This window comes from Bactrocera oleae, chromosome 2 (genome assembly GCF_042242935.1).
Source record: "Bactrocera oleae isolate idBacOlea1 chromosome 2, idBacOlea1, whole genome shotgun sequence".
Lineage (NCBI taxonomy): Eukaryota > Metazoa > Arthropoda > Insecta > Diptera > Tephritidae > Bactrocera > Bactrocera oleae.
The window spans coordinates 95,950,960-95,964,745 of NC_091536.1; the positions used below are offsets into that span (position 1 = coordinate 95,950,960).

The window sequence follows — 13,786 nt, forward strand, 5'->3', positions numbered from 1 at the left end:
CACATATTCTTATAGGAAATTTACCGATCTACAAAAAAGGTCTGAAACTTTTTTTGGTTGTGTCAACTCAGTTGACCAGGCCTGAACTTTTTTGTAAAAAATTTTTTTTGGCCCACCCTAATATATAATATACAATATATTGTATGGTATGTGGGAATGTTTTTCAAAATTTGGTTAATATTATATCATTCATCTAATTGGATGATGTCTTAATCGCCTTTCAGTTTACGAGTACATCCATAATTTATACTAATCATAATACTTGCCGCCTGATTTCACATGTCTGCTATTAGGTCGTAGCATAGTACATACATAGATGGTGAAATGAAGTATTTTCCCCGTACTTTACTCCTAAAACCAATTTGTCTCAATATACATACCTTAACCCTATTAAAGTGTGGATTACGACCACTTTTCCTAATTTCCACAATTCTTCTTTGTGTAATGACTGAATTCGAACATTTTACGCGGCTATATGAAGATCCGTTTTGAAGGTTTAATTCCTCATAATGTTACCAATCTATACAGAGTGTCAAGCAGTATGTGTCACAATTTCTATAAAATTATCATTATTTTTTACTGAGACAAATAAACATAGCTGGGAAAACAATTTTTCTCATTACTCGGATGATGTAAATAGGTGAAGCCGTACTTATATTTTCCTTGATTAATTTAAATTTTTAAAAGTTTCCCATTCATAAAAAACAAAAAATTCCGATGAATGAAAAATTTTATTAATTTGCAAATGGGTTAAAAATATTTACAGATTTATATTAAATAAGAAGAAAATTGAAATATCAATATTTTCTTCTGTTTTTTTCAAACATGACAGAGGAGATATTTTGAACATATGAAATCAGAAAAACTCATTTGGTAAATATATGTCATATAAAGTACGATAGCGGTATTCTCACTGCTTTGAATACGTATTTGATTGATCATTTTTTATATTTTCTTCAACCCACTTCCTAGCAATAAGCTTTTATTAAAAAATACCGCTCGTTGTAAACAAATTGCATTGTAGCATTGTAACTCACGCATAAAACATGCAATTCAATACCATATTTGCAACTATTGTGTGAAGTATTTACCGGATAGAAATACATATTAAAAACCATATTTTTATCATACGCATGCATTCATACTAATAACAGCTTTCATACTCACTAATAAAAACATTCACGCATACACCCGTATGCCAAATAGTTTCAATGGAAGAATGCACAATATTTTCATCATTTCCACATGCGTATTCATCACAGAATGCACTTTTTATTGACAAACTTTTCACAATCAACTTAAGAAGCGACGACATCATAAGAACCAGCTCGAACGCTCAAGCGATATTGTGTGAAGAATTTTATGGCAATTCTATAAGCTTGAAGTTCTGCTATCCACTCGAATACTTGTGCCTTCGCACACTACTATCTCAGTTGAATTTAACGATATTCAGCAATTTGCGCAAAACTCACATAATTTGCCATTTTCCACGAAGCAAACTGTTTATATGCGCCAACACATACACACATACATGACGGCATATACATATGTATGCGTACCTGTATGCAAAGGATAACTGTGTATTATTTTATGTCAGTGTCTCGTTACCGCATTAGTTTAAAAGATATTGTCGCCGGCAAGTCTCCATGAGACAATAATGGGTAATATTTCTTTTTTATAACCGACTATTTCCGGTTTCACTTAAGGTGGGTAAAGGACAACTTCGCAATGGAAAGTTAGTTGAGGTGTGGAGTGGGAAATGTTAATAGTGGAACCACTCACGCATGCAGATATTTATAGTGAACTATGGAGTGCTCACAATTATCGTCCTTTACCGTTATATTTATATATATATAACTACCAACACATGAGTCTAAGTTATGCTTTTTCTGTTCACCGTCGTTTTCGATTTGCTTGTCAAATTCGCTGAGACTTGCAAAATAGTTTTTTGTCTTCGCAATAAATTGTGTAAGAAATTTGATAAATTACGCAATTCTTTGCGCACAAGTCAAATCTGACTTAAGTAATTTTAATAAGTCCACCCACTAAATTGCCTAAACATGGCAATTGTGCTATGCCGCGACAATCTAGTATAACAATTTCGCAAACTAACTCACATAAATTCTCAACCCGCAAAAGTGTTTAATTTACACTGTCGAAAAAAGTGTGTACCTGCATTCCAGCAACCAAATAAAGGCAACACAAAACGTCAAAAAAAAAGAAAAATTAATTGCTCAACATAATTAATCTACGCCACAGTAGTGTAGTCTCAGTCACTCCACTCTGGACCACCTAATCACCTGAGCGCACAGCTTACGTGCAGCCATGCGCACCAAGCCAGCAGCTACCCGACAATAAGTCACTCGGTCACTTGGATCAATAGAAAAACCGAAAAATATTAGAGAGCGAGAAAAAAAGAGCTGTGATGCCAAATTGTATGAAAAAGTGAAAAGAAACGACTAACAAAAATCGCTATTCATCATTTGAGCAATCAATCAATTTGAGCATATATTATCCGTAAGAATCGTGTTGCACGCGGCGCAGCAGAGTAACCAAAAACCAGAGACGAAACGAAACGAAACAAACGAGCTAAAACTGAAGCAAAAACCAAAAAGCGGAGCAAAAACGAAAAGTTCCAAAATAATCAAGTGCCGACTACACCATATAATCCTCATTATTAATCAGTCTATTAGACACAATTTGTTCCAGTCGGCAAGTCGCTTCCATTCAGCAGCAGTAAAATTTCTGACAACAGACGCCAAAGGCCAAGTGAGTGGACAAGAATCGATGGACGCTTTAGCAGTTTAGATTTGAGTTTAATGGTATTGTACGCTCTCAGTATAGTCTACAACCCCTTACGTAACTAAGTATAAATGCAATGCCTTTCGCGAGAGGCTTTCAAATTGTTGAAGAAAGTATAGACAAGTAACAGTCATGACTTAAACGTTAGAATCATTTCTGTTAAAATGAGCATAGATTATATTAGGAGGTACTCCAATATTTTGGGACCATAACAAAGATGACATTTTAAATATGTGAAATTAGTTTGCGGACATTTAAAAAGTAAGCAAATTTTCTTTGGTTTCTTTAATATTAGTTCCGATCAAAGAATAATTTCAGATATAATACAGTTACACCAACGCTTCTTTCAAGTTTCATAGCTCTGCTGATGAGAACTATGGTATTTCATAGAAGAGACATACTGAAAAATTCCCACATTCCAACATAAGGTATAACATCTTGAGTGACGCAAGTTTTGGTACTTGAAAAAAATGGATAAAAAGCCTATGAAGCTAAAAACATAAAAAAAAAACACGGAACGATTTTGGAATATTGGTTCGAAATGCAGTGACTGGGTTTGTTAAGATATCACTATAGTGTTTCTCTCCCTAAAATCACACGGGAGCACAATGAATCTAATAATGACATAAGTGCGGCCGCCTACGGTCTGAAGCTCCTGCGCTTCCCCTTTCAACCAACCAACCAACCTACACACGTGGGCTGCTTTTTTCAATCGTGACTCTTCTGAAATTGAGATTTAGTTTCGAAATTGATACAAAATCATGATCAATTTTCTTTTAGTGAATCGCTGCCGAATTGACAATGTTTACGCGTTATTACGGACGTTTGCGGATGCTTACGTAGCCCTAATTGCAGTGAGAACAGTCTAAATGTCGTCTGATTCGCCGCCATATGTGATCAACTCAGGATCATCACTAAGGCTCATGACCGTCACTCAGCGATTATTATTTTTTTCGAAACTAGGGACTTTTTAATACGACTATCAGACGCCTAGTGACCCAGATCTGAGTTGTGGGTCATCTTCCTTTCTTTCTTATATTTTCAATATGCATAGGTCTGCAGACAGCAACTTAATCACGTTAAATTTTTCATTCTAATCGCTTAAGCCCTTTTATTATATTCTTGACATGGTTATGAGTTACAGAATTTGGATAAACCACTCGGGAAATTTCGAGCCAATATTTCGGACAAGCATTATTTGCCAGTTTGTCATAGGAAAATCATTTTAAAATTAAAAAAGAAATTTTAAAACAAATAAAAGTTTAGTAAATCACAAAAACAGCTGGTCAACTGCATAAATATTACAAGTAATTTAATGGGTAAACGGAGGATATCAACAACTGAAGTCGACACTCACACAAAGTTCCTTTAGCGAAAAATTGGCATGTTTATTGAGACAGCTTTGCTAACGGTGATTCCAACTTAAACTGCTCCAAACAAATGCCAAACCACCAACGGAACACACATAAACACATACACACACACATTAGCAAACATGCACATCAACTCACACCAAAGCGCAAGGCAAAGAAATCTTCAGAAGTTGGAGCAGCAACAGAAGCAGGAAAGATGATGGCAACTTTAATCGATTAAAACAAATTTCCACGCCATTGTGGCGCCACGAAAACTAGGAAAAATCAAGAGGCAAGAATATTACAAGAAACGCCAGCGAACACACACACGCTGACGAGCTGTGGGAAAAACGGAAAAGGTGAGTTCCAAACTTAACACACTTCAAGCTGCAACTTGGAGCAACACTGCCGCTGCCAGGTTGACGCTTGCGTAAGTTTCGCAAGTTGCTTGTAGACAACGTTTAAATGGATGACCCTCGCTTCCGCTGCGATATCCTAGCAATGCGTTGCGCAGCTCAGCGTTCAAGCACTGTCCGTCCACACCAATCCATTCCTTCTGCGTGCAATTGTGCACTGGAGCATTGCGTTGGTTGGCGCTGTTGCCACGACATTCCAAGTTGTTGGATCGACTAGTCAACCGTTTAGCAGCAACAATACTAACAATGACAACAACATCCACAATAATGACAGAAGCAAAAGCAGTAACATAACAATTAGAGATGAGTGGCAGCATTGGCCATCCATTTTCGCTTGGCTGCGGTCAGGACAGTTTCGCACATCCTGAATTTGTTGCTGCGTGCGCACTGCCAACACAGATTATAGTTTATGACTGGCAATAAAGGTCGTCAGCAGGTCGGGCCAGCCGGTCAGCGTTTCGCACACATGCATACCACCACATAGCCAGTTACCGAGTGTGTGTCGTGAGCGCACTCACAAACTACTTGAACAAGTAGATAACTTACGGTATTCTTGTCGTATACTTAGGTGCTCAAGCGCTCACTGGAGCAGTTAGTCCACCGACCAATCCGTTTGGTTCGTTGTCCGCCTATTGTCCACTTTATCATGGTTGGAAATTGAACGCCAAGAATGGGTTGTAGAAGGATGTTAAGAGGAGTGGAAGTGCATACTTATCCGCGGTCTTCAGAAAATATAGACCAAGTAGGAATCAGCAGCTTTATCTAGATTATAATTGATCTAAGAGATAGAGATCAAGCATAGAGTCTATGTTAACATTAATGTTGGGGGCTGTCGAATATTATGTCAATATAATTGCTCACTTTACTCCAAAAACACATTTAACTTTGGTCAAAGTATAATACATCCTACCCCAACTCCTACAATAAATAAGTACCACTTTCAACAGCTATAAGTACAATAACTTTGAGAGAACTTGAACTGCAAAATATCTAATAGGCCTAACTCAAAAAGGCTATTAGTCAATGGTTCCTTCAGGTCGAGCTTTTAGCTATCTAGATCCGCCTTAAAATTTTTTTCGACAATCATATTCAATTTTTCTGATGGCCAACGGTTTTCTCGCTCTACTACATAGCTTTATGAACATTCCTTCAGCTCTTATATGATCTAAAAAGGTATGGATGAGCATATATTGTATCAGAAACAAGAAGAAACGTTAAATTTAATTGCACCGGTACACTTCACAAATAAAAAAATTTCAATACAATATCTTCATTTTGATTAGTCAGTTTGTATGGCAGCTTAATACTATATCTTGTCAAATAATAAATATTTTCATACAAGGACTTACAGCTATGTGCTAGACTGAAGATTGTCCCGTTCCCTTGGACAATTATTCGCGCCAAATTTCGTGAAGATAACTTGTCAAATAAAAATATTTTCCATACAAGGACTTGATATCGTTCGATGTTTGTATGGCGACTATATGCTAAAGAGGTCCGATTTGATATCGGCGATTCCGGCAAATGAGCCGGTTCTTGAGGAGAAAAGGATGTTTACAGATTTTCAGATCGTTATGCCAAAAACTAAGATTCTAGTTCGCTTATATGTTTGACAGACGGTCAAAAATAAGCGGTCGGTAGTACCTCCGACGTTTCTTTTCTTACAAACTTCGTGACAAACTAATTGTACCCTGTTCAGGGTGGAAAAATGTGGCTGCAGATTTTTCTCATAGACTCAAATCATTGAATCGGTGCATTTAAGATGTTATATGTAAAGTTATTTGATTACCAAATATTTACAGTTATTTTTGTGATATGTGGATAATACTATCATCTGAAATATGTACCGCGAGATCTTTCGTAAGAGAAGGGTATAATTTAAAGCTGTGAACAATGAAATATATGATATTAAATTATATAATTTTACAAATTGGTTCGCTGAAATATATAGTCACATATTGGATATTCAAGTGCTGCTTTGGATTAACACACTATTATTTGACACTTAAAATGTGCCTTATTTTGAATACACAATTCTCTCGAGATCTTTATCGAGGAGTGAAGTTTTAAAAAAATCAAAGGATTGCAACAATATCAAGAAAAATTGACTTGAAACTGCACACTCATAGCAAATTTTTCCTACCGAGACACAACCCACACCAATACACACTCAATCACACACAAAGGAGTGTCGAAAGGACATGGAAGAAGACAAAGTTTTTTTGCGTTGTCTTCAGCATTGCCACATGAATTGCTCAATTATTTGTAGTCAATTTGCGAATTAGGTTTCTTCGCCAGTAACTTTTCTAACGGAGAGAACTTCAAAGTTATTGTCGTGTGTGTACATAATTCCTGGATAGCTTTGTTTCTGCACTTTTTTACGCCAATTCATTTTTACTATGCTTCCTAAGTAATACATAAGCGTATACACATGGGCAAGACGAGACGAGAGATAACTCCAAATCTACAACTGAGCCGCCAAGGAGCACAGGCAAAAGCGCAAAACTCAATTGGATGTAAATAAGTTGATGATATAAATGATATAAATAAATGTAGGCAATTGATTATTATTGCGCTAATATGTAATTTTATCTGCTGCTTATATGAGTACAGTTATAAATATATGTACATGTAAGCATATTAAATATTATAATAGCGTACTTAACTAAATTGCATGAATGCTTAAATAAATCAAGTGTGCAAAGGTCCAAGTCATATTTTTACTTTATCACGAAATTATATATACATGTGTGTATACGAGTATATATCACATAAATGTATTATTAAAGCACAAAGAGTATAACCCTTAAATCAGCCCATTCAAATAACTCATGTTTTATATAAAATCATAACGAAATGTGAAACATCAAATGCAGTCGAGATCTCGCCGCTCTTAAGTATGTATATACATATATGTACTTATGTAAATTCCATCATTCCGAATGGTTTGAGATATTCATACGTCTCGTTACATATCCGTTTTAATTTGAAATAGAAGACTTTGCATTTGCATTGATTTACTATGTAAATTTATTTATTGCATAAGGGTCAATTTAATCCTGAAATTGCATCAGTCATTCGGCATTGAGTGAGTTTATAATTTGAATATTCGTCATGTACGTACATATGTACCCACATATACGAATTTGGAAAGGAAATATGCCTAATTTTTATTCATAATATATTTTATTAATTTTAAAGTCGTAAGCTTAAAACTTTTCTTCTTCTTCCAACAAATTAATGTGTCGCCTCATCGTGTTTTCCATGTCCCTTAAATATTAATTTTCCTTCTATATAGTACTAAACTTCGCGACCAATAAGTGTTAAGAGTTTAAGCCTGGCCCACACATACCTAAAAGCCTATTAAATTTATATACCATTATCTAGTTATCTGCTCCACATACAACCGATTAAGTATGTTGAAGAAAGCGGAATTTAAAAGGAGGAAAATCCAATTAATAGCTGTAAAAGCAATCTATCTCAATTAAATTGGCAAGCTAACCTATACATACACACACACGAGTATATGCCTTAAAAACCACACACGCACACATACATAGACGTATGGACCATAGAGCTTACTGTCAAAAAAGGAATTCAGCACAAAATTTACTGTGTGAAATGGAACAAATGCAAACATTCTGCACTCCAGAACCGAACACACACACACACACCCGTTATGTGTGCTTACAAAAGGAATTAGGCCAAACCATAGCGGATTTGCCACAAATGAGCTAGTAATTTGTTGCCTCAAGCGTAATAAAGCGCAACTTTGAGCCACCAAACTCTGAAAAAATTAAATTTTACTTGAATTTTCATAGAGTGCATTTAGCCTGTGAACCTGTTGCATTGCAATGCGTTTGAGAACCTTCGCACGCTCCACCAACCGCCGTTCACTCTCTACTTTGCGCTGCATGCAGGACGTCATTGAAATTATCAGCTCTTGTGTCCGCATAAATATATGTATTTATTGTCCTTATTTCATTGGGGCTAATAATTTCAGTGCCACAGCGGCAACTTAATTTAATTTCTCCAATTTTGGCTTTGATTGCTGTGGCAAGGATAATCACATGCAAAACAGCACTTACACACACAACAATAAATGCGGCAATACAAATACGGGTGCACAAATGGACGTACATACTTGTATATACTTATTGTATTTTATACGCCTGTCACATGGGCGACAAGCGAATAATTTGAATATAAATAGTGATGTACCGAATCTTTTTGGAATTTCGCTGTTCGAATACTTAAGTTTATATATAAGTTTATAGTTTCCTGTGCCCTTCGCTGATGTATTTCGTTTGGCATAAAAAATAGATAAAATTATGAACGCTCGTTTGTGGCTTATCAATTCTGTCTGTGAGTCGAAGAAATACAAAAAAACCGAATAAAAACCACTCTAAGCCAAATTGCTTATTTGTAGTCCATATGACAATAATGAAATATATTGCGCAATAAAATTGTCTGAAAAATATTTGAATAAATGATTTTTACGGGTAAGTTTTCTACAAATAAAATACGTTTAGTATGTTTTTCAAAAAAAAAATTATAAGAAAATGTTAAAATATTCGGAAGAATTTTTTTTTTATTTTATTTTAACCTTTTTCTTTCCCTCGAGAATTTTTTCTTATGGAAATTGAATCATTTAATAAAGCAACTAAATATTCGAGCGTAAATACCATATTTACATAAAACGTAGCGAATATTACCGAAATTCAGCAAATCACTGTTAAAAATTTCACATACATACATATGTAAATGCGCAGTTGCCTGTGAAAAGTTGAGCAAATAAATAAATATCCACAAACAGCGAGAGTTTTTTGCGCACATGTGTGCGTGTCAATGGTGAAAGGAATTCGTGAATCGAAATTTTAATAAGCCACCATTGGCAGGCAAAACCACAAAATCACTGTCAATAAAAGCTGCGAGGAGAAAAAGATGGCGCAATGCAATACCATACAAAAAAAAAAAGCGTAGAGGCGCAAAATTATATTTGCCATACGACTTTTTGCACACTTTTCGGCTTTTTTTCACACAGCAAAGATATGCACAGATGAATGGTGAACAAACGCATTTGATACGCAGTTTTTCTGCCTTTTGGCTACAATCATGAAACAAAGGTGGAAAGACACACGTGCACACAAACATACATACATATGTACATATATAATCAACAAATGAGCTGAATACCAGAGCGTGGAGACTTCGGTAGTGTGCGGGTGGTGGGCTTTTGGTGTGTGCCGAAATTAAAATTGCCATTGTTTGACATTCGAGCAATAAGCAGAATCCAGTGATGGTGCGTATCAGTTATACATACATATATGTGCTTGTGTGTGTGTGTGTGCACTAGCGCCTGTTGCATGCACCAAACAGCCATATAACCAAATTATGACAACAATTTTTTGTGTCGAGTTTTTTCGGGTGTCGCTCGACTGTTTTCGCATACGAATGAGTTAATATTGCATTTGGTGGCGAAGGAGGATATCATGAATGCAGTTTAAATGGTTGGAGGCCGTCGTAGTTTATTAAATTTTAACAACATCAAGCTAATATTTATATACAATATGTATGCAAGTGTGCGCGTGCAATTAATGGCGCATATTGTTCACTTTTGACAATATTGAGATATATTTTTGAGAGCCTGTTGGTGAAAAGTGATGTATTTGGTTGATCAAATTGTGAGTTTATTAAAGTGAAGAAATTTCTACTAATGTTGATATATTATTTTATTGATTTGAAGGAGCAAATAATTTTCAGCATACATTAGGGTGGTCCTTAAAAATTGATTGAAAGAATATAACATACTAAAAACTGTCAAGACATGTCACAGAGAATCTGGTGCGCAGATATTTCTATAGAGATTCAAAAAAACAAAAACGAAATCGAGTTGCTGAGTTATGAGATTTCACTAAAAAGTAACTAGTTAAATTTTTAAACTAATTCGTATGATATTCTACTTATCTTATTAATTCTATTTATCTTGTGTTTTTTATACTTTTGTCATAACTGTTCAAAGTGAGAGAGAGAGAGAGAGCACAGTAAGCAGTTTACTTATATATAGGAGGTTTATACAGTAAATTATCAATTTTTTGTGAGTAGTGATATTCAATGTTTTCAGCCAATATTTCTAAGAGCATTAGCAGAGGTCTTTTCCACGATAGTCAAGTTCACGCTACCTGAATAAGCCCCAATTTATTAAACTAACTGTCGACTCGCAGCATTCGTCAAAATTGTTAAATATTTGGAAATTTTTTCTTTCACTCAATAACAACAACGGAAAGACCTTGTTCAGTCTTGTAAATTGTTAAAACCGCACGCATTCTCTGGGTTTCATGTCTCGCAAAGTCTACAGGGTCTTTCTTGCTCATTAATTAAAAATAAAAATAACATAAAATACATTTTATGGCCCGAATTCTCAATGAGTAATTCGATTTTAGGAGTCTCAAGTCAACGAACCTTTTAATTTCTTCACCTAAAAATTGCAATAGTGAAAGTCCAGCGGCAAAAAAAATCGTGAAATATATAATAAAATGTATGAAAATTTTAAAAAGACTTTTTTTTACAAATAACAAAATAGCAATTAACGTACACACTTGCACATTCCTACAAGGCTATAGCTTTATCTTTCTCAAATATACATATATATGTACCTACATATTTTTATTTTTTTGTTTTTGTAATTTTTTGCACTTATCTTTTCCTTGTATTTGTAATATCAATTAACTTGCACTTTCAGTTTAGCATTCATAGAAAATTAAGTTCACTTGCGTCTAATTTAATAAAAAGCAGTTAACACGATAAGATTTGCATTTGTATTATCAGCTTTTAATTAAAGACAAGTTTAATCTACGATAATCGTATATACGAGTGCAAACATACATATGTATGTACATATATGTTCTCACATACTACATAAGCGCAAATCTACCATATACAGCGCAGCGTCACCCAAGTAGTACGAGCACAGATCGCCAAGGCTGCATGTTGCACACATTCTTTCCCACAAGTTCTAACTGTTAATTGGAACACAAAACTTTTAAATTAAAATCGTCACCAGCATCTCCCACTGGTGCATGTCTATTCAACTCCATTGCAATTAAACATATATACACTTGCTAATAGAACGTTATACATATGTATTTAAGAAGACAAAAATTATTGTAAAACAAAAAATTGTGGCCAAAAGGATGTTAATGTTTGCGCCTGAAGCATTTTTAATTAGTTTTTGCGGTCAAATGGCAACACTTGAAATTTTGAACGGGTTAGAAGTTTGTGTAGAAAAAAATAAATGTTTAAATTCAGGAAAAAAAAGAAAAAAATGTTAACTTTGGCTGTTTCGAAGCTATGATACCCTTCACACGTCAATTTGTAGGACAGCTATATGCTATAGTGGTCCGATCTTAACAATATTTCGGTAATTATAGCACTGCCCTGAACAATAATCTGTGCCAAATTTCGTGAGTAAAAGGTTGGCAAATGAAAAAGTTTTCCATACAAAAACTTAATGTTTATCACTGAAGTTGTATGACAGCTAATTGTTACAAACATTCGAACAAAAGTATATACTCTGTTCAGGGTATAAGGACATAGAAGTTTGTTGAAGAAAAAATGTTTAATTTATAAAGAAAAATCGTAAAGAGATCCTTATTCAATACTCTGAGTCCACCGTTAGTTATACCACTTACACACATGTATACATATATTTACATAGCGACACTGTGTGCAACTCGATGACAATTGACAGTACGAAGTAACACATTAATCGCCTGCTGCACCACTACCATTACTTTTACCACCCCCTTCAACTGCGCGTCTTTTATGGCACACTCATGTGTACCACCAAGTGACCCGTTGTAATTTGTCCAAATCACATCAACGCCAATAATAAAATCCTGCACCCTTCGTCGCACAGTCGACAGTTTGCGTAAGTGGTGGGGCCACAAAGTTACCAACCGGTGTGTGTCCATCAATCACAATTTAGCTAAAGTGTGGACATATGTTGGGAATCAGCAAATTTTTGGGGAGGAGTTGTTAGTTGTTCCACACAAGCATACATGTATAAGTTAGCACAGAAAGTTTTATTTCAAAGTAGACTTTTCGCGCGAAGAATTATTGGAGGCTGGGAAAATTACAAAACTTGTCTGCGATTCGAAGTTCGAACAAACATACATTATAAGCACATTTATAGTTGCTTGTAGCTGTTATTATCGTCAGTAGAATGCTGATAGACGCTTCATAGAAATAGTTCGGTTTATATATATTATAAAAAGTTTTAAATTCAATATTTAATAAAAGTAATTTTTTTATATTATAATTATTAAGAGAAATGATGTTGGAAGTTATGTTGGCTCTCGTGACAATTCCGACAATAAATAAATACTTATTGCGAATAGAAAGACTAAATGCCGGCACATAACTAATTTCCAACTATAGTATTATTTATATTATAAAAATTATTTATTTACGTACTTACATATTTTTAGTTGTATGCAATACTGGAATTAAGAACAGTATGGCAAACACATTCATAGCTCCGTGAAAGTGAACTTACTCGGGAAGGAGTCTTTAATGTCACGCAACTGCAGAAATCAGCATTACTTACGGAGCAGTTCAACTCAGCTTCTACTCACGCGAATGTAAGGAAATAACACGAAAAAGCTAATAAATGATTATCTGTACACACTATTTGTGGTATATTATTTTTAAAAAACACAATAAAAAGCTGGATATATTAAAAATTTATTTTTTAATATAGGCGCAAAGAACGGAATTTAATTTCGTTAAAGACAACTGTCAAATGTGAAGGAAAAGGAAATGGAAATAAACTACAGTACCGAACATACCCACCCATATACAAGCCAGAGAATGTAGATATAAAATTTAAATTTACATTCTCTGCAAACATGTTTTGAATTTATTTCATTATGAGTTTTATTTATTTTAATTGTTCATCATTAAGTTATTAAGTAACAGAAATAAAAAGTAATCATTATACACTACCTCATCAGTTGATCAAACAATTACATATTAATTTCTCAATATTTGCTTTCATATGATTATATTTCATTATGGGGCTTATGCGTAGTGCACTTTAGGTCACTCGGTCAATAAAACATTTCCATATTGTATATTAAACATTTTTTTATATTTGTACGAAACGTTTTAACTGGTTTTAATATATACGTTTAATTATTAAAATAATTAATTTTT

General features: G+C 34.5%; 1 long non-coding RNA gene across 1 annotated transcript; it reads left to right on the forward strand.

The window, feature by feature from the left end:
• The first annotated feature begins 2,184 nt into the window (after positions 1 to 2,184).
• On the forward strand, positions 2,185 to 13,253 carry LOC138855868 (uncharacterized). The gene is made up of 3 exons (XR_011394990.1): positions 2,185 to 3,063; positions 3,121 to 4,513; positions 13,060 to 13,253. It is a non-coding gene; the product is annotated as an uncharacterized lncRNA (long non-coding RNA).
• The last annotated feature ends 533 nt before the right edge of the window (positions 13,254 to 13,786 follow it).